This window comes from Paroedura picta, chromosome 6 (assembly GCF_049243985.1).
Source record: "Paroedura picta isolate Pp20150507F chromosome 6, Ppicta_v3.0, whole genome shotgun sequence".
Lineage (NCBI taxonomy): Eukaryota > Metazoa > Chordata > Lepidosauria > Squamata > Gekkonidae > Paroedura > Paroedura picta.
Window position 1 is genome coordinate 89,054,428 of NC_135374.1, and position 24,314 is coordinate 89,078,741.

Sequence of the window (24,314 nt, forward strand, 5' to 3'; positions counted from 1 at the left end):
CCATAACAATAATACTAATAACTTATAGTTGAAACAATATTAACAATGTAAACAATGCAGCAGTACAAACAGGTCCAGAGTGCTCTGGTGGAGTTCTGAGAGGGAGGGGAGCAGGGGCCCTTCAGTCACTGTTGGTTATGCCTGGTCTCAACCAAATGCCTGATAAAATAGCTCCTTTTTGCAGGCCCCGTGGAACTGTTTAAGCTCCATCAGGGTAGGGTTGTGCGATTCGGCTGGTTCGGCGGCCGTTCCCTCCAGGCGCAGCCAGCGCCACTCCGCGCGGGGGGGAGGGCGGTGCCGGCAGCGGCGTGACAGCGGGCGCAACCACACAGGCACGCCTGCGTGGTTGCGCCCGCTGTCACGCCGCTGCCGGCACCGCCCTCCCCCCCCTGCGGTGCGGCACTGGCTGCGCCCGGAGGGAACGGCCGCCGAACCAGCCGAATCGCACAACCCTACGTCAGGGCTCCGATCTCCTCTGGGAGTTCATTCCACCAGGTGGGGCCAGACCAGAGAATGCTCTGGCCCTGGTTGAGGCCAGGCGGGCTTCTTTAGGGCCAGGACCATTAGCTGGTTGGTTGGTGGTGGAGCATAGAGCTGTTTGAGGGGCATAGGCAGGGAGAGGGTCCCTCAGGTACACTGGGCGAAAGGATACTTAATTCCAATTTCATCTTTAACCATTTTCCCAATAACAACCTGTAGTTTCAAGCTCTTTCCCCACCATTATATTTTCCCCTGACAGGTGGAAAAACAGTCAACTGGGAAGGTTTTAAATGCAAAATAGCTGGAAAATAAATAAGGAGCTGCTCTAACTTTTCTGTTATTCAGGCTTTAATAACCAGGAGCTGGGGTGAGATTAACACTGACAGTGGTCCCCAACCTTTTTATCACTGGGTACCGGTCAACACTTGACAATTTTACTGAGGCCCAGGGTTGGGGGTAGTCTTTTGCCGAGGGATGCCGCCTGAGCCCCTGCTCCACTTGCTTTCCCGACAGTGCCCCTGACTTCCCGCTGCCTGCTGGGGGGTGCTGCCAGCAACAGCTGTGCAATGCCATGCTGAGGATGAGTGGCAGGGCAGCCCCCAAGGCAGCAGCCAGGGAGGAGTGCGAAGAGGAGCTGTGGCCTGGTACCGACTGATCTACGGACCGGTACTGGTCTCTGGACCAGGGGTTGGGGACCGCTGATATAGAGATCTGTAGAATTCCAGCAGCATCACATTAAGCTGTAACGTCACTTCTGGGTTTTAACCTGGAAATGATGTAATGCCAGTGGCATTCCTATTTATCCAGGCCTCTACTCATGAGAAGCTTCCAGGGATTACCAACAAAGGTCTGTCAACTCTATTAAGTAAGCTAGGTCAAATGACTAAACGGGCTGAAATCATATGCTTTCCTTATAAAATGAATGTAAAATGTATAACAAAAGGAACTTTGGGGGATTTGTTTTTAAAGGGAAAGAGAAAGCAATCATGTTATCCTGAAAGAGATTACCAGGAAAGGTTCAATGACAGAGAAGTAAAAGAGCTTCTGATCACTAGTTTTTTGTTATTTTTAAGGAGAAATTTGGCCTTATTTAAACCAGCAGATACTTGCACCACAGAATAAAAACAAAAAAAACCCATAAAAACTTTATAGACCAGTTATTCAGTCATATTGCCAATACCTTGATTCAAAGATTAAAAATATCTTTATGACAACATTCCAAACCTCAACTTTAGAACTTCAAGAGGTAGGAAACTCTGTAGATATAACTTGTTTGTGCCAGTAATAAACTTCATTACCCTAAAACAACCTTTCTCCTACTTCATCTTGCATTTAAAGATAAGTGGCATAGCATTTATGTTCAGTATAGTTACTGTCATTGTTAAAAAGCCCTAATTTCGTCATAAACAACAACAACAAAATCATTTAGTTTGTAAAGTAAATCTCAAAATACATCCTATGTTCTCTTAGGGTGATTCTGCACCAGCGGCACCACCTGAGCTGCCCTCAGTGCATTGCTGCAAAGCTGCATGCTCCACAGCATACTGTGTACCCACAGGGGTCACATTTCTGCACTGGATTTGTTCCAGCACCAAAATTTGTCCCCCTGGGAAACACAATGATGGCAGAAAGGTTCTGCCATGTGAGGGGGTGGTGGTTTTTTTTTATTTTGCAGGAAGATGGGATTGCATGGAACGCAATCCCACCTTCCTGCAAAATAGAAAAAGACCTGGTCTGCCTCACAACACTGAAGCACTGTGAAGCTGTCCAGGGCATTTCTTGCCCCCTGCCGTCTCCATTCAGATTGGCCTGCCATGGGACAGGTCCTGCAGTGCTAAAGTGGAATATGGAAAAATCTGCATTCCCTTAGCATGGGGCTTCTGGGACCCAATCCACACCAGGCCTGGGAGGGCGGCAGCCTGGTGGCGATGTCATATGGACACAAGGATTAGCTCCAGGTCCATACTGACACCGCCCCAACCTTTTCTGCCTGTGCGGAATTGGCCTTAGAGAGAGCGGATAGTGGCTGCTTACTTTTTAATACCTAGTTTGAAAATCTGCCTGGCTGAATCCTATAAACTTTGAAGGGACTAAAATTGTATTAAGAAGTCTTATCAAAAGGTCTATGAAAAAACATCTCTGAATTCCCTGCTATCAAAGATTTCAGGATTACGTCTCTACATCTTTTACTGATGACAAAACATAAACATTGGCAGGAAATGAGTGTCAGAGGAATATAATTAACATTATCAATCAAAACCCCGTCCTATTATGTGCTGAGCACCTTGTAGGATAAGAACCATTTCCACTTCTGTGCTGTTGCTTCCAACTACTTATTCCAGAGACGTCTTAGTGATGTCAATGGGAGCAAAATTGGACATGATGATAGGAAAGCAGTGAATAGATCTCAGTGTGCATTTTTATAAGTAAGTACTAGGCAGAAGATACAAGAGAAATTCAACTCAGATCAGAAGTACAGAGCAGGGCTGATTTAACGTCTTCCCCTTCCACATTTAACTGGCCACAGTCAGTACCCTCAGAGGACAGAGATTCCTTTTTCATTGTAAAGGAGAAATGCAGGTAAAAATATAATTTCTAGGTGATTAGGGACAGGGGAGGCGGTAATGTTTCCTTCCTCCATATCCCTGATCAGATTTCCAGAATCCAGCTATGTACTACGCTGATAGCTGGGAACTTGTGATGACACAACTGCCTTCCAAAAGCAGTATATAATGATGGGGTGTGTGTGTCATTTAAAATAAGAATAATGTATTAAGAAATGCCAAATTAAGTAAACTTGAAAGTGATGCTTTACATCTTTAAAAAAAAAACATGCATATGGGAATTTACAAGGCAGACAAGCATATGATTTGTTGCCAAAATCCAAAGTTTTGCAAAGGCTAGTGGTTGCTGGGGTCACACCCATAGCAAGCCTTCTTTCTCAGGTACATCAAGATGCACCCATACAGTCCAATGTTCTGAACCTGAATGATCATTGTGAATGAATCAGATATGAGTTTGGGAAACTGGGAAAGCTATGGATTTTCAATTGTATATCCTAAGTACCAGAATAAATTTGTGTTGACCAACTGTGAAAGTGCTTAGTGTTCAACAGCCCTTAAAATTTTCCATTTCTCACCTGGGGTGGGATGGTCTATTATGAGGCTGCATTCTAAGGCTTCATTATGAAGCAGAGAATAAGCAAGAGAAAACAAAACATTGTGTCAAAATTGCAGGAAAAGAGTTAGGTTGCAATATGTATCTGATCCATAAGGTACACTGTAACATTTCATGACATAAGATTACTATTGGTTTATTATATATAATTTGCATTAATTACATTACATTAATTTGTCAGATAAATATATTGTAAATAATGATGACGACGATGAATTGTCACAAATATATCACAGTAATAGTTAACAAATATATGGCAATCTGCAATACAAGATCTAGTCATTGCCAGAATACCTTTACAGGATTATTGCTGTTCCAAGCAACACTGTGGCCATTTCTGCACAAGAAAAATGTTCTTGGACAACCTTGGCATGTTGGCGGCATAGTGCTTGTCTCCACATGATGGAGATGGGCCCATCTCCACATGATGTAATACTTACAACATCCCGAAGCTGTCCAGTAGCCGGATTGCGATTTGGCCTTTTTAAAATAATGATTTTGAGAAACTGGATTTACTACCCTAAATCACGCGAACCACTGGTGAGCCACCAGTATAAAACCAGGTATAAGACCATATGGGAGGGGGGGATGTGTGATATTCTCAGCAGCAGGTCTGCAAATGCAAGATTTACCATCCTGTGTTTGCCAGCAGGAAGCCACTCACATTTTACCCCTCTGTGCAGAAATGGCATGTCTTCTGTAACTGAGCTGATGTTATTGGCTCAATGCCTAATGTTCAGTCTTCTAGGAACTACTCCAAAGTCTCCAGTGATAACTGGCACAATGGTAACCTTCTTCTCCCAGAGACATTCTAATTCAGTATTTTTGTTATTTTCTCCTGTTCTTTCTTTTCTATTCTGCTATTCTGCTATTCCTTGGGGATTGCAAATGATCGAACCCCTATTTCTCTTTCTTTCTTTTTATAATTGTGATATAATTTATGCTATGACCCATTTGCAATTGCAGTTCCCAAAGAATCTTTGTTTCATCATTCTGCATGTTCTTTCCTGGTTTGTGTTCCCCATGAATTTCTGACTAATGGTAAGCCATACTTCTTGCAAAGATTCCAGCGCAACATAACTGCAACTCTATTATGATATTCTTTGTATTCAATTGAGCAATTTTACTGCAGGCACTGATCTTATGGTCATCTGTTTAATTAAAACTTTGTCTTGCAAAGTCAACATATGCTGTCATCACTGGTCTTCTGAATTTTGACTTTCATATTATTCATTTTGAGTGCCTGTGTCTGTACTGAATATTAAAACTGTATATAGTGAAGAATCAGTCTCGGATTGTGACTTTCCATATATTTTCTAGTCATCCTCTCTTTTGAATGTTGGTATCCTAGGACTGTGCTGTTGAGCATGATTATGAATTGTATTACGACAGTGACAAAGAGCAGTGGTGATAGTGAGTCTCCTTGGAAAATTCCTTGTTAGATAAAACTGTTTCAATTTCTTCTCCATTCAATATCAAACTGGTGTTATCATCATCATCATCATCATCATCATATAAATAAATATATAATAATTAAATAAATCCCCATTCAAGGAGCTATGCCATGCAGGGCCACCCAAGACGGACAGGTCATAGCTGAGAGCTCTAACAAAAGGTGATCCACTGGAGAAGGAAATGATAATATATAATGAAAACCCAATGGACAGATCCAAAAGGCAAAACGATATGTCGCCGGAAGATGAGCCCCTCAGGTCAGAAGGTGTCCAATATACTACTGGGGATGAGCAGACGGCTAGTATGAGTAGCTCCAGAATGAATGAAGTGACTGGGCCAAAGCCGAAAGGACGCTCAGTTGTGGAGGTAACTGGAGGCGAAAAGACAGTCCGATGCTGTAAAAAATTTTATTCCATAGGAACCTGGAACGTCAGATCCATGAATCAAGGCAAGCTGGACGTGGTTAAACAAGAGATGACAAGACTGAACATCGACATTTTAGGAATTAGTGAACTAAAATGGACAGGAATGGGTGAATTTAATTCAGATGACCATCAGGTATACTACTGTGGACAAGAATCTTGCAGAAGAAATGGAGTAGCCTTCATAATCAATAAGAGAGTAGGAAAAGCAGTCTTGGGATACAATCCCCAAAATGACAGAATGATCTCAGTTCGAATCCAAGGCAAACCATTCAACATCACAGTAATCCAGGTCTATGCCCCAACCACTGCTGCTGAAGAGAATGAAGTTGACCAGTTCTATGGAGCCCTACAACACCTTTCTAGAAGCAACGCTACAAAATGATGTGCTTATCATCATGGGGGATTGGAATGCTTAAGTAGGAAGCCAAAAGATAACAGGATAACAGGCAAGTTTGGCCTTGGAGTACAAAATGAAGCAGGGCACAGGCTGGTAGAATTTTGTCAAGAGAATACAATGGTCATAGCAAACACTCTTTTCCAACAACCCAAGAGACAACTCTATACATGGAAATCACCAGACGGTCAACACAGAAATCAGATTGACTATGTGCTCTGCAGCCAAAAATGGAGAAGTTCTATACAGTCAGTAAAAACAAGACCGGGAGCTGATTGTGGTTCAGATCATGAGCTTCTTGTTGCAAAATTTAGGCTTAAATTGAAGAAAGTAGGGAAAAGCACTAGGCCACTCAGGTATGAACTAAATCATATCCCCGACGAATATACAGTAGAGGTGTCAAATAGATTTAAGGAATTAGATCTGATAGACAGAGTGCCTGAAGAACTATGGACGGTTCGCGACATTGTACAAGAGGTAGCAACTAAAACTATCCCAAAGAAAAAGAAATGTAAGAAATCAAAATGGCTGTCTGAGGAAGCTTTACAAATAGCTAAGGAGAGAAGGGAAGTGAAAGGCAAGGGAGAAAGGGACCAAAATGGTAGGGACTTCACAGAAGCAGAAGAGATTAAGAAAAGGTGGCAAAATTATACATAGGAACTATACATACACCAGCTTCTACCCCATTGTTCAAATCAGCTTCTACCCCATTATTGCCCATCAAGCTGGAAAAGCAGCTAGGTCTCTGTGAGTGAGTTAGATGAAAATAGGAAAATAGGAGAAGAAACCACCATTTCTGGAGGCAAATGAGAATTTGATTGATAGTCTATCAGTTGATTCCTGGTTGATTCCTGAGTTTTGAATTGAACTAGAGGGTCAGAGTAAAAATTCCTTGTTCTGAATGGGCATAATTTTCTTCTGGGCATAATTTGCATGAATTGTTGTGAATGCAAGCCTGCAGTCAGATTTTTGTGGGTCCCTGTCATGAAACCATCAGTGGGGCACCCAATCCAGTTCTCCAAATTATGAGGAAAGATTGGGGTATTCTAAGTTAATATGTGTGATGACTTGAGTGGGACCGTTTATGCACTGGAGGTTTCATGCTGGGTTGCAGGCTGGAGTTTTAGTCGTGGCAGGTGGCCCCACCTCTTCCTGCACCCACATGGGGGAGCATTTGGCCCAGTGCACCTCATCTGCCCGCTATTTGTGTTCCTGCACGAGAGCTGGGGCAGTAAAGTGCCCAGTGCATAAACGGTCTGGGTGAGTGCAAACTGGTTTGAGCTGGACTAGAACCTCATCTTCCATTTCCTGCTTGCTCAACTGACTGAACTAAATGTGCACATTATGGAAATCACCCCTTCCCACCCAAAGACCATTAGACTATCAACAGCAAAGGAATATCCCTTCCAGGTACTAAGTGCAACTTCTTTTGTCCAGTGTAATTTCTGCCCAGGAGCATCTCTTACCTCTAAATACCTCCCATTGTACTCCCCCCCCCCAGAGTCCTTCCTGATTAAACAATGCAGGGCCATTGGCAACACATCACACCTAGTCAAGGAATTGTTCTACTTGATGAGCTTATTCCATACTTCCTACTCTAATGGCCTCATATGCTATCCACCCTGTCAGATTCATCCATAACTCACAACCAATCATCAATCACCTATTCCCTAGTGGGCAGGTGCAGTCTTTCTTCCTGCAGAACTTACTGTGTGTATGTTTTGCTTGTATGTATGTTTTGAATGTACCCCAATATTTTCCCCAAACAAATCCCTTAATCATCGACTTCATTTAAGAAGGGCTTCTCCCCGTAAAAATTGGTAGAACAGATCCTGTGTTACCCAGCCTATTGCTATATTCATGATTCCCCACAATTCCCTTTGAGGGATTCAATTTGGGTAACACTAGGGGGAAGAGATGGCCGAATATCTCTTTGTGTTCTAGCTTTGTCATGAGAAAGTAGGGATTTTTCAGTTTTAAGATGCTTTAAATCCACCCACCCCCAGCATTTTCTAATTTGTGGTGAAAACAAAACAAAGTCTAATATAGACATACATATGATTGACCTTGGGGCAACTAAATATAAACACAAATGCAAAATAAATATGGTGTGTTTATGAAATCTACAGCCATAGGTCAAATGTAAGCATTTATTTTTACTCCGAATAAAGATATAGTTCAGTACTCCCTGCAGAGAACTAACTGGGATGAATGCATAATCTTGAATGAATGTGATTGGAGCATCATGCTAGCGTTTATACTTAAGTTTAAATCCATTGCAATATTCCTATCTAATATTTGCTTTATATGACTGAATAAATTATATTTATAAATGCTAACAATCAGTGGCCATTCAACATAAATCGCCTCATCAAAATACAGTGTATGCACATACGAACTCTTGATTTATCTCATTTTAGCAAATGCCATAAGAGTCATAATGAGAAGTTGAAAACTTTCAAATAACTTCTCTCCTTTTATCTTAAAGAACTTTACAAATTATTCAACTGTTCTCCTTGACTCTCAGCAGTAAATGTGTATTAAAACACATTTGGGAGTTAATAACTCCCAAAATTCTGGACAAAATGGATGTGAAAATACTAGGACAAGATAAAATTGAGGCTGCTTCCATGGCCTACAAATTCCAAGTGGCTGTGGCACCAAAGCATTCAGTCTTAATACAGTAATCAAAGTTACTTCAGGTAGAAAACTGAACCATTTTCTGCTCTGTTTTACCATACATTTAACCATAAACAGAAACATGTCACTCTGTGTCCATAGACCACATTAGCCAATGGACTTTTCAATTAAATACTGATAATTCTGTATGACCTTTAAGCTATATCTGTGACCAGCTATGAAAGTTTTTGCAGATCCCTTTCCATTCCTGTTCAGCCAGGCTGTGATTAAAATTATTAATAACCAAAAAGGAAGTCTCTTTTTATCTTTGGCATAATGTCCCTTCCAATCAAGGGGTTAAGATTAGACCTTGCATCATAGCCTTTTGATAACTGGTCATAAGATAATAAGATAAGCCATGTTGGATGAGGCCAGTGGCCCATCCAGTCCAATTCTCTGTGTCATACTGTGGCCCAAACCCAAGTTCTACAAGGAGCAGGTTCACCAGCAGGTGCTATAGCATCAACTACCCTCTGAGGCTCAACTAGAGTTACTAGCCAATGACTGACACCCAGGAAGGGGGGTGAAGACATAGGGGTGCTGTCAACAGAACTGCATGACATCATGCATTTGTAAGAATCACTGGAAACTATATGGTAAAATCAGGACGTAATAACATGTCATTGTGCCTATAGTGATATTCTAGTTACCTTTTCTCCCATTGTCTGAGAGAACAGTGGTAGGAAGGGAGACTTGGCAACCTCAGACCTGAATTTTTAGGTCATGTGCAAATGACACACACATTTTCTTCAGCTATTTTAAAAGTGAAAATTATATGTTTCTCACTATATTGTTCAGTTGTACTCAAGGCTTGCTGCACACTTTGGAAAGTGGATTTCTGGCATCTGGTAGGTGTCACTGAAGAGATAATGTGCTAGTCTGCAAAAAAAAAAAAGATATCTAAGTAGTGATCCCTGGGTTGCTAAAGTTTGACAATTGCTGCATGACATCATGAATGTGCAGTTTGACTTCCATTTGGCTTCTTAGTGCTTAACCTTCTCATGCTGTTTTTTTGAGGCTCCCCTGTCTCCTAAGGCAAGCATTTGGGAAGATCAATGGGCTGGATACACATAGACACACACACACACTTCTACTTTGCTCCTGGACTGCTTGTTCATTCCACATTTCTTGAATTCCCAAACAGTTCAGCTCACCATTGACAAATGACACTTCAGCCATTTCCTCAGAAAATCATCAATACTATAATTATTTCCTTGTAGATAGACAGAAGTGACTAATTCCTAAGAACTTTCCTGTGGTCATGCTTTGAAATTAGAATGTTCACAGACACCTTTAAGCTTGGAGTACATTTGGGCAGAGTACCCAGAAGTTTCTAAAACAAAGCATATTCAACTCCATTTTGATTCTCATAAAAACCTAAAAGATAGTTGTCAAAAGCACTGTCACTGGCATTCAAAATGAAGTATGGCTGCAGCAGGTGTAAATTATAACTCTTAAATGTTGAAAGCTTGAGAGCAGTCTATTCTTAAGAATATTGTGAACCACTGTTTATAGAGAACTTCAGTATTATACACTTTGCTATGAAATGTAGAAGGAATTCAGACAGGAGATGACAAAATGACTTTGCCACATCTAGGGACCTGTTAGAGACTTTTAAATACGCAAGCTTAGGTTGAAGAGTAAGTTGTATGTTTTATTGTAAATTGAAACATAATGTTTTATTGTTTGGGAAAAAATACTTGGGCATCATTGGTGGCTTTTGGAGCCTTGCATACAGTGGAGGGAGACCCCCTCCTTGAACCTTAGGGAGGTATGAGCTGAGGAATGACAATAAGGAGATGTACTGGATATGACAGAAAAGAGTGGTGAACTCTAAATGAGGTTACTGATGAAGGATAGCAGAAGGAAGAAAATATTATGGTTGAGGTTGAAAAATTATTAGCATAATGAGGTCTGTTGTAATTAATCTAGGTGGCTTAGTAGCAGGGGTAGATGTATGTTGACTTCTAAATCAATCCAATTGTTCATGTTTCTAAAACAGATCTGAATATCTTATGTGTGAATACACATACAGCACATGTTATATATGCAAAGTAGAATGCTAACTTACAAAAATGTCGAGTACACAAATGACATTGGAAAAGGTGCATAGTATATAGGGAAGATTCATGGATATGATTCCCACGAAGGAGACATAAAACTGAATTGGGGATTTCCAGACTCAAACATCAGAAACGGGAAAGATGAAATCCTTCCTATTTCAGTCACTGGCATAAAAAAGATTTGGGGTGGTAGAACCGAAAATGCTTCTGCCTTAAGGCTTGAAGGTCAACTGGCCAGTTCATGTCGATGGTACTGGGTGGGTAAGACTCATTATAAAAACAGTTTTATATTTAAAAAAAACATAGTGACCCTTTCTTTAGACTCAAGGAATTGTAAGATATGGTTCCAAAAGACCAAATATATACAGGTTTGCTTAGACGGGCTTAATTCACCCTGAAAGACACTGGGAGAATGAAGAACAGCATCAGCTGAGCGCTGGCTCCGCCATGCACATCTGAAACTCTGGCGGGCTCAGAAGCATTCTCGATTGTGTTAGGGAGCTGTAGCTCCAAGATCTGACAAGTCTCACATCGCTCCTTGCGTCCCCACTAAATATTTGCAAATTATGTAAATAGCGGAGTGCATCCATGAAATGCGATACAAAGATGACAAAAAATTATTGTTCATTATCATATTCATGTTGCTGGTACAGTGCTTTCAAGCTGGAAAAAATTATTGTTGCTTTCAGTCAGGGGAGCTGGGCCTGCATATCAACCGTTCTGCCTGCTCCTGTTTGCGGCACACTGCCTTATCTCCCCGATAAAATGATCCTTGCCAAGATCGCTTTGATCAGCGGGTGATTGGAATAAAAGATTTTTTTTTAAATTAAGTCATCCACAGACGCACGCACACACAAAATTCAAAGGATAACCATGTCATTGATTTGCATAGTATTTTCACATTCATTTAGGAAAATGACAAATCACTTTTGAAAACCCACTCAGTCAGATTATCAAGAAACATACACCAGGGTGAAGAGCAAAGCTCCAAACTTAATATGGCACAATTTGGAGAGAGAGAGAGAGAGAGAGAGAGAGAGAGAGAGAGAGAGAGAGAGAAAGAAAACCCAACCCTCCCAATCATCTTATTAATAATGGAAAAATGCAAAGTTGGGATCATATGACATTGATTTGAAAATAAAAATGCTCACATTGACCCATTATGCACAGGGGTTTTAGCGCACATTCGGGGTGGAATGGTGGCGACTAAAATCACCGAAAACGCACGGAGCCGGCTGCAACCGGCCACAGCTTCGGTGCATGCCGTCGAAAAAGCCGCGTCAGTGAAACGCGGAAGAAAGCGCAGCTTCCGGGTGACCGGGGTGCAACCAGAAGCAGTGCCCGGATCGCCGCGTGTATAATCGGTTACTCTAGGTTTTGCCGCTGTCGCGCCCCGCCCTGTGCATAACCGGTGTGTGTCACGTCTTCCCCCTCCACGTTTTCCATGTGACCCGAAATCGCTGTTTCGGTGGCCGTGCATAATGGGCCATTGAAGAACAAGAAGAGTTGGGTTTGATACCCCGATTTTCACTATCAGGAGTCTCAAAGTGGCTTACAATCGCCTTCCCTCCCTCCCACTACAACAGACACCCTGTGGGGTAGTTGGGGCAGAGGGCTGCCTGGTCAGAACAGCACTGTGATGAGCCCAAGGTCACCCAGCTGGCTGCATGTGGAGGAGTGGGGAATCAAACCACCTCACTAGATTAGAAGCTGCTGCTCTTAACCACTACACCAAGCTGTCTTTTCAGTCAGTCAATAGCCTGATTTTTCACAACAAAACAGGGAACCAGGGAGGTACACAATGATAAATACAAACACTAATGCCCAAATTGATCCAAGATCAATTGATCCAAGATCAAGTTTCTTCTTTTTGCATCAATGATCTGTGAATGGTTGTGAATGAGACAAACCTAGGGAGACAGCATAGAAAGGAGATCATTTAGTAGTTATTCCAAGAAACTTGTAAAGGAATGAATTTTTGTAGCCCAGGGAATGTGCACTTAAGATGTACATATATTCCATATAGTCCTTGCCTATAGGACTTAATCTTACCTATGCACACATACACTAAGATGAATATAAGTAATGGCCACCAGTCAAACAAATGCTTAAAAGTACTATTTCATGTATTTAGTATAAATTCCTGAGTTCTACACACATGCATACTGCTTATAGGAGCCAAAATGTAACACAGAGCTTGGCAATGAGAAGATTATCATAAAGCATAATGCAGTGGATAAAGAGGCTTTTCATAACAAATTAATGTGTGTTGTATATCTAGTATGAACTTTATACAGGAGTCTATTCTGTTCACCCTGCCCCCCATCAAAAGATACAAGAACATAGAAGAAAGCTTAGTGTAGTGGTAAAGAGTGATAGCTTCTAATCTGGTGAGCTGAGTTTTGTTCTCCACTCCTCCACATGCAGCCAGCTGGGTTACCTTGGGCTAGTCACAGTCCTGTTAGAGCTGTTCTGACCAAGCAGTCCTGTCATATGGTGTCTGTTGTTGGGGGATGGGCAGGGAAGGGAAATGATTGTAAGCTACTTGGACACCCCATCAGATAGTGAAAAGTAGGCTCTAAAGACCAACTTGTCTTCTCTTCTTCATATGCCTAAAAATATTCTCTAAGAAGTTTAAAATGGTTAGTTAAGTTTTTAGTAGAACATTAATGTTACGCTGTTTCATGATTTTATCACGCTGCACTGGGTAAGCTTCATGGATTCCCTATGGAAGTGACATATACATTTACTAAATTAATATATTTTAAATATTAGTTGTGTACGACCTTGAGTATTTGAGACACAGGCCTGTGCGCACCAGATGCTGGTATATATCATATTTTGCCCCACTCTTCAGCTCTGAGGACCGCTCTGGGAGAAGTCTCAATTCTCTGTGAGAGTCTCAATTCCTCTTCAATTTATGTTTGTAACCGCTTTGAGAAATAGGTTGGACTGAGAAAGAGCGACTGGCTATGGTCCCCCATTGAGCTTCATGGCTGGACAGGAATTGGATCCCCAGCCTCCACAGCCTGAGGCCGATCCTTTCAGCACTGCTTTCTCTCAGGATACCTGTATGCGGCACGCTGCATTCAAAGGTTAGACCAGGGGTAGTCAAACTGCGGCCCTCCAGATGTCCATGGACTACAATTCCCAGGAGCCCCTGCCAGCGAATGCTGGCAGGGGGCTCCTGGGAATTGTAGTCCATGGACATCTGGAGGGCCGCAGTTTGACTACCCCTGGGTTAGACAGTCCTTTCCTTCTCGGCTGAACTTCTAATTCACAGTCCTCTTTTTCTACTTGCTTAACTACACTTGATAAAATACACCCCGGCACCCACCGCTTCGGCTTTAAGAAACTGCACTAATTGGAGTGCAAAAACACCAGATCGGGAAGCATGAGATTTGTTAAAGATACAACATAAATCCCAGTTTTATTGCTTCTTCTGATAGCAAATCTAAACACAAGTCCTGGAGAAAATCTTCAAGCACCTAAATTTTATGTGAGCTCCAATAGCTTTTTCTCTTCCCCCAGGGAAAGAATGATACCTCTGTATAAGCATCATGGAGATCTAGAAACTCATTGCTTCCTCAAGTATAAATCTCTTTGTTTATTTATTTATTTGACAAGGCTGAAAATCATATCTGCGTCATTTTTCTATAAAGCTGCAAACAAACAGTGACTGTTTCATAAGCTGGCTGCCTTGGAGGAAAATTCAGCAGGAAGTTCTCTTGCCCCACAGCCTCAATGACATGAACGGGAGCAAGGGGGAGGGGGAATCCAGCCTAAACAGGATCCACTCTTGCTGGCACTACATTTTCAAAGGGGGAAACTAGTTTGGATTGAACACTCCTGTTGCTAAGGCTTTTCTCCGCCAATTAAATAGTCTTGGCTGCTTCTGTTCTTAGCCATTGCAGGAGAATAGGCACTCCCTGCAGAAGTTGTTTGGGATTAGCTAGTCATGTTGGGGCCAAATGGGAATTGGGGGGGGGGAGTCCCTCTCTAATCGGCACTGAGAGTTTTCCTTTCTCACCTGCTTCACTTTGCTTCTAGGTGGGGGGGGGGGTTAGGTAGCTAAGGCTGCTGTTCTAAGAACACTTTGCTGGGAATAAGTACTATTGATTTATGATATATTTTTATCTGCTATATGTTTAGGATTGTCCCCCCCACAGTAGGTATGGTTTGTACTACTGAGGTCCTAACTAAGGGGTAGTCAGGATTCATGGCTTGATCTGTTTTATCTGTTTCATCTGTTTGATCTTTGGCCTAGAAAGAGAACTGTCCTGGCGATGGGCATCACCATTTGACCCAGCATGCTGACCATGGGAATGTTGTTGGGACAGAATGTACTTGCTGCCTGAAAAATGGGGGGGGGGGGGGAGAGATTGAGATTGAGAGAGAGAGAGAGAGATTGAGAGAGAGAGAGAGATTGAGAGAGAGAGAGAGAGAGAGAGAGAGAGAGAGTTTTGCTGCCAACCAAAGCTTTTAGCCAGCATTAACAATAGTGAATCCTTTAGGGGCCCATATGAATTAAACAAAATGTAAAGTTAAATGTAATCATTTGCAGTTCAAAAATGAGCATTAGAACATTCACTGAAGTCACACTGTTCTCTGGCATTCATTTCAGTACAGACTTGCAACAGGGTTCCTATTTCACATTTTGGACCATTGAACAATTTCCAATAATTTTAATGGCAGCTGTTTCAGGAGAGCTTTCAGTCTGAAAAAAGTGCAAATGGATCCATTGCTTTGGACCTTCACCTTCTTTCTATGGCCCATAACCTTGTTGAGTTGGTCTGTATCCCTTTCCTGATTGTTGCCTTTGACTTTACTGATGTAGCTCCCTGCAGTGTCAGGTTGGTTCTTCCTTAACTTGACAAAGATTATCTGCTACTGGGGTATTTGCTGTATGACCCTCATTCACATATGAAAATCACAGCACTGAGTGATGAGCATATATGTGTGAAATGGTTAGTTAAGTTTCTACATATCTAACAGACATGTACACCCATCAAGGAAAAGTGCATGAAACTAAAGAGGAAGCATAAATCAGGCTCACAAATGTCAAATCATCTCTTTGAATTTTCCATTGTAATTGCTTTACCTTTCCGAGCTTTACTCTGTTCATATTACAATTTTGTTTAGGCTTAGAGACAGGTAGTGAGTTTCTAAATGAGATATTGTCTTTCGACTTCCAAAATGCTTCCCGATGTTTCTCAGCTCCCTAGATATATTTCTTTGGGTGACATTATTTTTGGTCCTAGTGGTTAAAAAGCTGAACTTCCGAATGACCTCAACCCAGGCAGAAGCAGACGAGCTTAAATGTGAATAAGTTCTCCCAGGCTGCCAATGACCTCAGTTCTGACCCAGATGGACCACACTCTACAGAGCAAAGATATAATTATACTTCTGTGCTGTTTCAGTCATGAACTTTTCCTGAGGCTGTCAACTGTGTGCATTGGTGTTTATTTCAACATGATAGTTCAGTGTTCTTGGCTACTGGGTAATTGGAAAAGGTACTTTTGTGTTCTTGCCTGCTAGGTAATTGGGAAGGTGAAACAAAAAATATACTTTACCTCAAATTCACACAAGTAGAACTGAAGAACAGCAAAAAATCTAACTCTGGGGTTTTCTTTCTGGGAGGTTTGTCTTGATTTTAGGGAATGTATTTCTTTTTCTTTCATAAATTGGACCTGTGCCCAATATTTGGAGGAAAAAATGAAATTTGAGTTATTTGTTGCATTTCTTTAGTCTTAAATCCTGAAGCTAAAGTTCTGACAGATATTTTAAAAGTCACTGTTAGAGTGACTTTGAATCATTGTTAGAGGAAACATGCATTTTCATGATAGGTTGTTACTTGTATATCCTTTAAATATTCTCACATGCAGCCATCTTCCTTTCAGTTAGAAAGATTATATAGGCCTTTGAGTATGAAGCAACCGAAATTCAGTAATATCATGTGACAGCAGAAAAGCTGTGCATTCCTGAAAATATCCATGGCCTTTAACTCAAGTGAGAAATTTTGACACATGTAAACAAAACTACTCAAAATATGAGTGAGGTGGGATTTTAATGGCAAATGTAACTGAACATTCATTAACTACAAGATGTCTATCACTTAATTTATATGTCAATGTGTTTGAATGCATCAAATTTAAAAACTTTTTACATGTCACTTCCACCACTTGTAAAAGTACCAAAGGATGTAATATGATCTTATATCCTTTTAAAAAAATATTGTATATAATGTACAGTGTGGTATACAATCTTCTTCAAACTTAAGATGATCCCTCCCTTTCTGGAAAGCACGTAGCTTGTGTTAATTTTAGAACAACTGTGTTCTAAGACCGCATGGAGGTTCTAGTGGAGGTTCTAGCAGGGGAGTACAACTATCATAAACCCTTGACCAAAAAATGGTGCACTCCTCCTATCTGGGATGCTTGTCCTTTTCCACCAAGTACGCAACATTGGGAAGGATGCACATGGAGCAGTAAAGGAGGTTGGGGACACCCACCTAGCCACCCAGATCAGCTGAATCAACCCCGGTGATCGATCACTCTCACATTACTGGTTTATTATTTCCTGGAGGAAGAGGAGGAGAAAAAAAAGCTGCGTTTTTTACTACCCAAAGGAGCCTCAAAACAGCTTACAATCACCCATCCTTTATCTCCCCACAGCAGACATCCTGTGAGGTAATTGAAGTTGAGAGAGCTCAAAGAACTGTGACTGGCCCAAGGTCACACAGCTGGCTGCAGTCTGGAGGAACGGGACATCAAACCCAGTTCTCCAGATTAGAGGCTGCTGGTGCTAACCACTACAGTAATCTGTCTCTCCAAACATTTAATTTTTGATTCTCCATTTAGGATTTATGAGAAGTAATAGAGGTTGGATCCTACCACTTAATCCCTTCATAGCTCATATGTTCCTTTTACATTGAACATTAGTGGAGGCACCTTGTACTGCAGACACATTGATGCCAATGCCACAAAATTGTAGGCTTCAACCTTTGACACTGCATTTCAACGATGTGACTTTTTGAAAGATAAGATCTGTTTAGTGTGTCCAAATCCACCTAAAAAAAAAAGCATTACAAACTTACCTCCATGCCTTGACACTTCCTTGCACAGCTGACAAAACTAACTACTGTTTTTGATTTAATGTATATGATAACACTCCCGTTGTTGTAACAAGCAAAATGATTAGTTTACGAGGATACCTCAGAAAGCAGAAATTATAATGACATGTATTTTTAACTTGTAACTTTATGCTGTGATTTCAAAATCATTGCTTTGCCTGCAATTCCTTTGTAGCTCTAGCTTGTATTTGTCCTATTATTTAGAGAAAGACTGACAACTTTTCACTGAAAATAATTATTAGTTAATGTTCATGCACTATATTAAGTACAAACACTTAATCCTACAGCTTCATGTACGGCTCATGCAAGCTTTTCAATTGCAGAAGTATTTATTGAATGTCGTGTTTCAACATCTGATCCTGATCATCAGCTATTTTCTGGGGGGGTTTTTTGCTTTTGTTCTAAAGTGTTGGAAATGAGATTGCTATCAAACTGAAATCATTATATGTCTCTGTGATCAAAATGGAAAGCTTTATAGTGTGCCATATATCCTGAAAAGGTCAGAGGTACCTTGTACAATCTCACACCAGTTCAAGGCCTTTGCAGATGGCATGCCTATGGTCTTAAAAAGAGACTGATTATATGAGGATGATTAATTTTTGTTTTGCTGATGATGTTGAGTAAATGGACACATATCTTGAGGCTGCAGTTTCCTTGTATTCAACATGTCAAATTAAAAAACAGCAAATCTTCCTTTGTTTGCAGTTGGGCTCCAGTGGTCCATCCATGGAAGAAAATAAGTGTAATGTGTAGTGCTGCCTGTTAGCATTTTATTTGGTGTGTGCTCATAACGCCATCAATGGGGTAAGTGAACATTGTCCAGTGTACACATATGAGAATCAGAGTCCAGGGCATTCCAGGTGCGAGTAATTATTCAGTCACATAATACACTGAGCAATCAGTCACTCCTTCAAACGGAGTTACTTTTCAGAATGTCTGTAATGTATAAAATAAGGGAAGGGAGGGCTGGCAGAGTTTAAATATGCAAAGAAGGGCACAGCACCATGTCCTTAAAAGAATAAAACACGGTTGAGACTCACCATGGTGGGCAGCTGGAGGCAGATGTGACTGCCCCAGTAGCCTTTCTGTTGTGCGTGTTGTGTGCTCGCAGCATGCACAGCATCGGGAGGCAAGGCAGGACTCACGGCACCTATAAAGGTGTCACATGTGTGGGTCCCAGCTTTTGTGCCCAGGATGCTGCAGAGTAGCTTCCCTCCCACCCATCCCGTGTTTATGTGAAAACAGCCTTGTTACAGTGTCATGGTTAATAATTTGGGACGGCTGTGGATTGGCATGTTGGTGTGTGCTCGGATTCCCTGGGGTTTGGGGCCTCCAAAAGAAGCGACATGTAAACAAGTGCAGTGTACCCAACTGGGAGGCCAGGGGCTTGTTTGCTAGGCAGCCTGGAGACAGCTAATTGAGACTGGTGCCCTTTGGCTCCCTAAAACAGATTGCCTCCCTAAGCAGCAGTCTCCAGTAGGGGATCTGCTTTCCCTGCTGGGAATGGTGTGGTTCCCCAGGGAATGGTGTTCCTCTGGACTCCATGGGGTGTTGGTACAGTCCACTGACTGCTGGGTTAGGCTCCCTCCCCCATGCTGTGCCAACCGTCCTATGGGGAGGTAATAAAGCTATGGCCTTGTTTAAGCCCAACATTGGTGTGCCACATCTTATTCCAGCCCAAAATGCCCTCCTGCAAGTCAAAATAGTTCTATTTAAAAGCAAAACAACTTTGTGTAGAAAGAGGAGAAGGGGAGGGAGGGAGGGGGGGAGAGAGAGAGAGAGAGAGAGAGAGAGAGAGAGAGAGAGAGAGAGAGAGAGAGAGAGAGAGAGAGAGAGAGAGAGAGAGAGAATTGTCCAACTATTCTGTTCATCCTGTCTGTTGTGGAGGCAATAAGTGTACTTAAAGGGGCAGGAAGTCTCCAATTTAGCCAGTCAGGCACAGAGAAGATTATTGGGGGGGGGGAGTGGAAATTAGGAAGTTTCATCCTGACCTAAATATGCTAATTATACATATTCTCTGATACCCTCTGCATGACTTCCCTCATGTTCTGTCCCACTATACACACTACAGATCTTGCATATTCCAACAGGGAGAATCCTGTGTATTTTGCCTTGAGCTCCGTAGAGCGAAGGCAATGTGAAAATGTAGTAGGCAGCATAGGCTGGACCATTTTAGGAAGATGTTCTGAGATGCTTCTCCTTAGCCTTGAGATTTGTAAGGTAAAGGTAAAGGTATCCCCTGTGCAAGCACCAGGTCGTGTCTAACCCTTGGGGTGACGCCCTCTAGCGTTTTCATGGCAGACTCAATACGGGGTGGTTTGCCAGTGCCTTCCCCAGTCATTACCATTTACCCCCCAGCAAGCTGGGTATTCATTTTACCAACCTCGGAAGGATGGAAGACTGAGTCAACCTTGAGCCAGCTGCTGGGATCAAACTCCCAGCCTCACAGGCAGAGCTTTCAGACTGCATGTCTGCTGCCTTACCACTCTGCGCCACCTCAATAAAATACCAGTGTGACTATTTCTTCATTTCCTTCTTCCCTTTTCTGTCAAGTTAGTGGAAGAGTGATGGGTAGGAGTCAACAGTAATGGTAGCCAAAGTACATGGTGACAATTAGAAAGGTAAAATTGGTAGCAGGACACCATTAACCCATGTGTAGCAAGATGTCACAGAAGTCACAAGTTTCTGATGCTTAGGCCATAAATGCAGAATCTAGGAACTGGTTTTATGTAAAGAAATTTCTCCCTAAAAGTGTTAGTTTCTTAGTGAAAATACACATTCAGGATTACTTAAGAAATTAGTCTTGCCAGAAAAACATATTGGTCCATTTTTTTATATTGTTATGCACAACTATACCTTTAAAATTAATGTAATCATAAAGGGTGGTTTGCGCTACCACTTGATATGGTTCCTTTTCTTCATCCTGTGCTCTTAGAGCAGAAGTTCTCAACCTTCCTAATGCCGCGACCGTTTAATACCCTTTAATACAGTTCCTCATGTTGTGGTGACCCTCAACCATAAAATAATGCAAGTGTTCTTTCACAGAAATCCAACCAAAACTGGCCGAAGGCGTGAAGATCCATTGTTCGTGATTGTATATAAACTGGTTATAAATTGTATATAAATTGGCAGGTGCCATCAGGAGGAGTGGCAACGGTGGTGCCCCCCCGTCCCCGGCCAAGCTGCTTGCCCTGCTGTGACCCCTGTGAAAGGGCCGTTCAACCCCCAAAGGGGTCCTGACTCCCAGGTTGAGAACCACTACCTTAGTGGCTCTAAGAAAAGTATCATAGAAAGAAACTTTTTATGGTGGTCTAAAAAATGGAAGCATCTACTTGCCATGAATCAAATGGCCAGTTTATGACAAGCTGCCATATGTACAACAAAAACGATTGCTGCTATCAGAAAGATAATTGTACGGCCTCAGTTTTATGAGATCCAGACTAAAATCTCATATTTTATCTATTATTAAAAATAAACTCAAAGAGCTGCCTTTGTTGGAGGAAGGCTTGCAGGTTTTCATTAGCATGTAGGAATAGCAATGATAGAAGCAGAAGATCAAAGGGAAATTCCATTTGCTGCTTTCAGGTTTAGGCTGTAAATAGCTCAGAATGAGAGAAAAAGAGCTGAAGAGGGGAAAACAGGAAATATTGTCAAATAGGGGTTAATTGATAAACCAAAGTAACACTCCACTTTCTTTTCACAAGAACACAAATATAACTTTTTTGAGGAAGAAGAATAAAGCTATGATAAATTGAGAATTTATAGGAATAATGTACTTTTCATTTCAGTGTGATCTTAAAAACACAGGGCTGCATTAGTGTAGACTATAATTGGAAGGAAACAATGCTGTGTGGTTATAAAAAACTATTACCTATTTTTATCTTGCTATAATCTCTCTCTCTCTCTCTCTCTCTCTCTTTCACACACACACACATACACAGACACACGCATTGCTATGTAAAACCAATTGTCTGTTAGGCATGCTGGCTTGGATCCAACAGAGAGCTTCCAAAGATGAAACACTTTCTGCCCTTAGAGGCTCAGAGCTCAGCTTTCTCATCTCTTTCCTCTCCGTGCAGCCCAAAATTCCCTCAATATGTTATTCCTGGGGAATTCCCTGTTCTCCCTAAGCTTCGGTAGAAGCTGAGAGTTAGTAAAGGCTTGTTTTGAGGGCACAAATCTTTCCATTCTCAGTAATGCTGTCTTACAGAAGATGTCTTCCATTCATTGGGGGGGGGGGGGAGACCTGCTGTAGACCTGATGGTAGATTATTGAAGAAGAAAAATAAAATCCTAAAACCAACAATTACTTATGGTAGAACATTGCACAAGAAAAGGAAAATTAAACCCAAAGAAATACTTCTGCTTGTGGAATAGCATTTGCAGAACACTGTTAACTCCTATTTCCCTTCTACTTTTAAAAAAAATCAACCCATTGATTTTTGATTTTTAAATGGGTTCAGTCTCCTTTTCTTCCCTCCCCACTAACTCCCCAAACCTGCTGCTGTTAAAAAATAGGTAATAAAGAAAGGCAAGGAAAGGTAACACCACAGAAATGGGACTAGCACATTGATGCAAGTGGACAGCAAGAGTGCAGGCAGCTACTTAATGACTTTCTGAAATCACCACTAGCTTCTCATCATAAAGGTATATGCATGGTCACCCAGTGCATTGTTGGTGTCATTTAAAATGAAATAGAGATTATAGCTTCCCTGTCTGACAGATTGCCCCATAGCTTCTACAATGGATGAAGCAGAAAGCTCTCAATTAGATAGTGTTCAGCGAGTCATGATTATACTTGTCTAACCAACAAAATTGGGTTATATCAAATGACTGCTTCCAGTTTTCCAAGTTATTTCCTGGCTAATGACATACTCCTACCTTTGCTACTGACTTGAACATGTTTCTTTTCAAACAAATGATTTTCATCATTTAAAACAGGTGAAATGGCAGTTCCTGTATGGTGATGCCCTGGGCATCTCTGCTGGCACTATATCAACTACATACTCAATCTTACAAAAAGCAGCAATGGACTACTTCCTTGTGTCAAAGTGGCTACATGTCACATATGGATTTTCTTGACCACAAAGTCAAAGTTACACAGGAATTACAATTCCAGTGCTAAACTACACGATGGTAAGGAGAAGCAACGTAAGAACTGGTGGAATCAGACCAAGGTCAATATATTCCAGCAATTTGTTTTCAGTCATGCCAAACACATTCTTACATGTAGGCCATCATGGTGATTGCCTTTCCTACACTTTGACTCCAGCTGCTGTTAGTCACTGGTATTACGCAGGAAAGTTCCCTTGAGCCATCACAGGCAATGCTTCAACTGCCTTTCTTAATTTTTGAAATGCCGACTAAATTAAGAATCATCACCAAATCATGAGAGAGTAAATTGTGGGAGGTAATTATGTATAGCATGCAAGAGGAGAAAGGTTCATTTCTCCCCTAGCTTTCTCTCTTCAGTACCTTTGTACATTGACACTGTGAATCCTTACCAGTATTCCTCAGTAGCTCCCCTGAGAATATGTATAGGATGTGAACACAGAGCAGCAAGAATCCCATTTTCATGAAGATACCAGGTTGTACAAAACAATGGTCAAACTAGAAAATAAAAACACAAATGAACAAATGTAATTTCATTTGTTGACTTCCCAGAAGGGATGAGTAGCCTAGAAATTATTTAGGAACTGATAGCAGCCGGTATGATTCTTTCCCACATGAAGGCACCATATCTGTCTATGAAGGAGTCTCCTTGGGACAACAAAAATTGAGTGCAGTAGCACTTTTAAGACCAACAAAGATTTATTCAAGGTGTGAGCTTTCAAGTTGAATAAATCTTTGTTGGTCTTAAAGGTGCTATGGGACTCATAGCCAGTTTGGTGTAGTGGTTAGGAGTGTGGACTTCTAATCTGGCATGCCAGGTTCGATTCTGCGCTCCCCCACATGCAACCAGCTGGGTGACCTTGGGCTCGCCACGGCACTGATAAAACTGTCCTGACCGGGCAGTGATATCAGCGCTCTCTCAGCCTCACCCACCTCACAGGGTGTCTGTTGTGGGGAGAGGAATGGGAAGGCGATTGTAAGCCGCTTTGAGCCTCCTTCGGGTAGGGAAAAGTGGCATATAAGAACCAACTCTTCTTCTTCTTCTTCTTCTTCTTCTTCTTCTTCTTCTTCTTCTTCTTCTTCTTCTTCTTCTTCTTCTTCTTCTTCTTCTTCTTCTTCTTCTTCTTCTTCTTCTTCTTCTTCTTCTTCTTCTTCTTCTTCTTCTTCTTCTTCTTCTTCTTCTTCAATTTTTGTTGTGCTGCTTCAGATCAACATGGCTACTCACTTGAATCTCTCCTTGGGAAAAACAGAATTGTCCTTCTTATGAGTAGTGGTCCATTTAGAGAAATGGTGGGCTTGCTGCACCTTTCCTATCCACATTCAGTTTTCCTTTTCATTGAGAAGTCACAAGCTCTGGATCTGCTTCCGTAATACCTCTTAATTCAGGGCACCCAATGT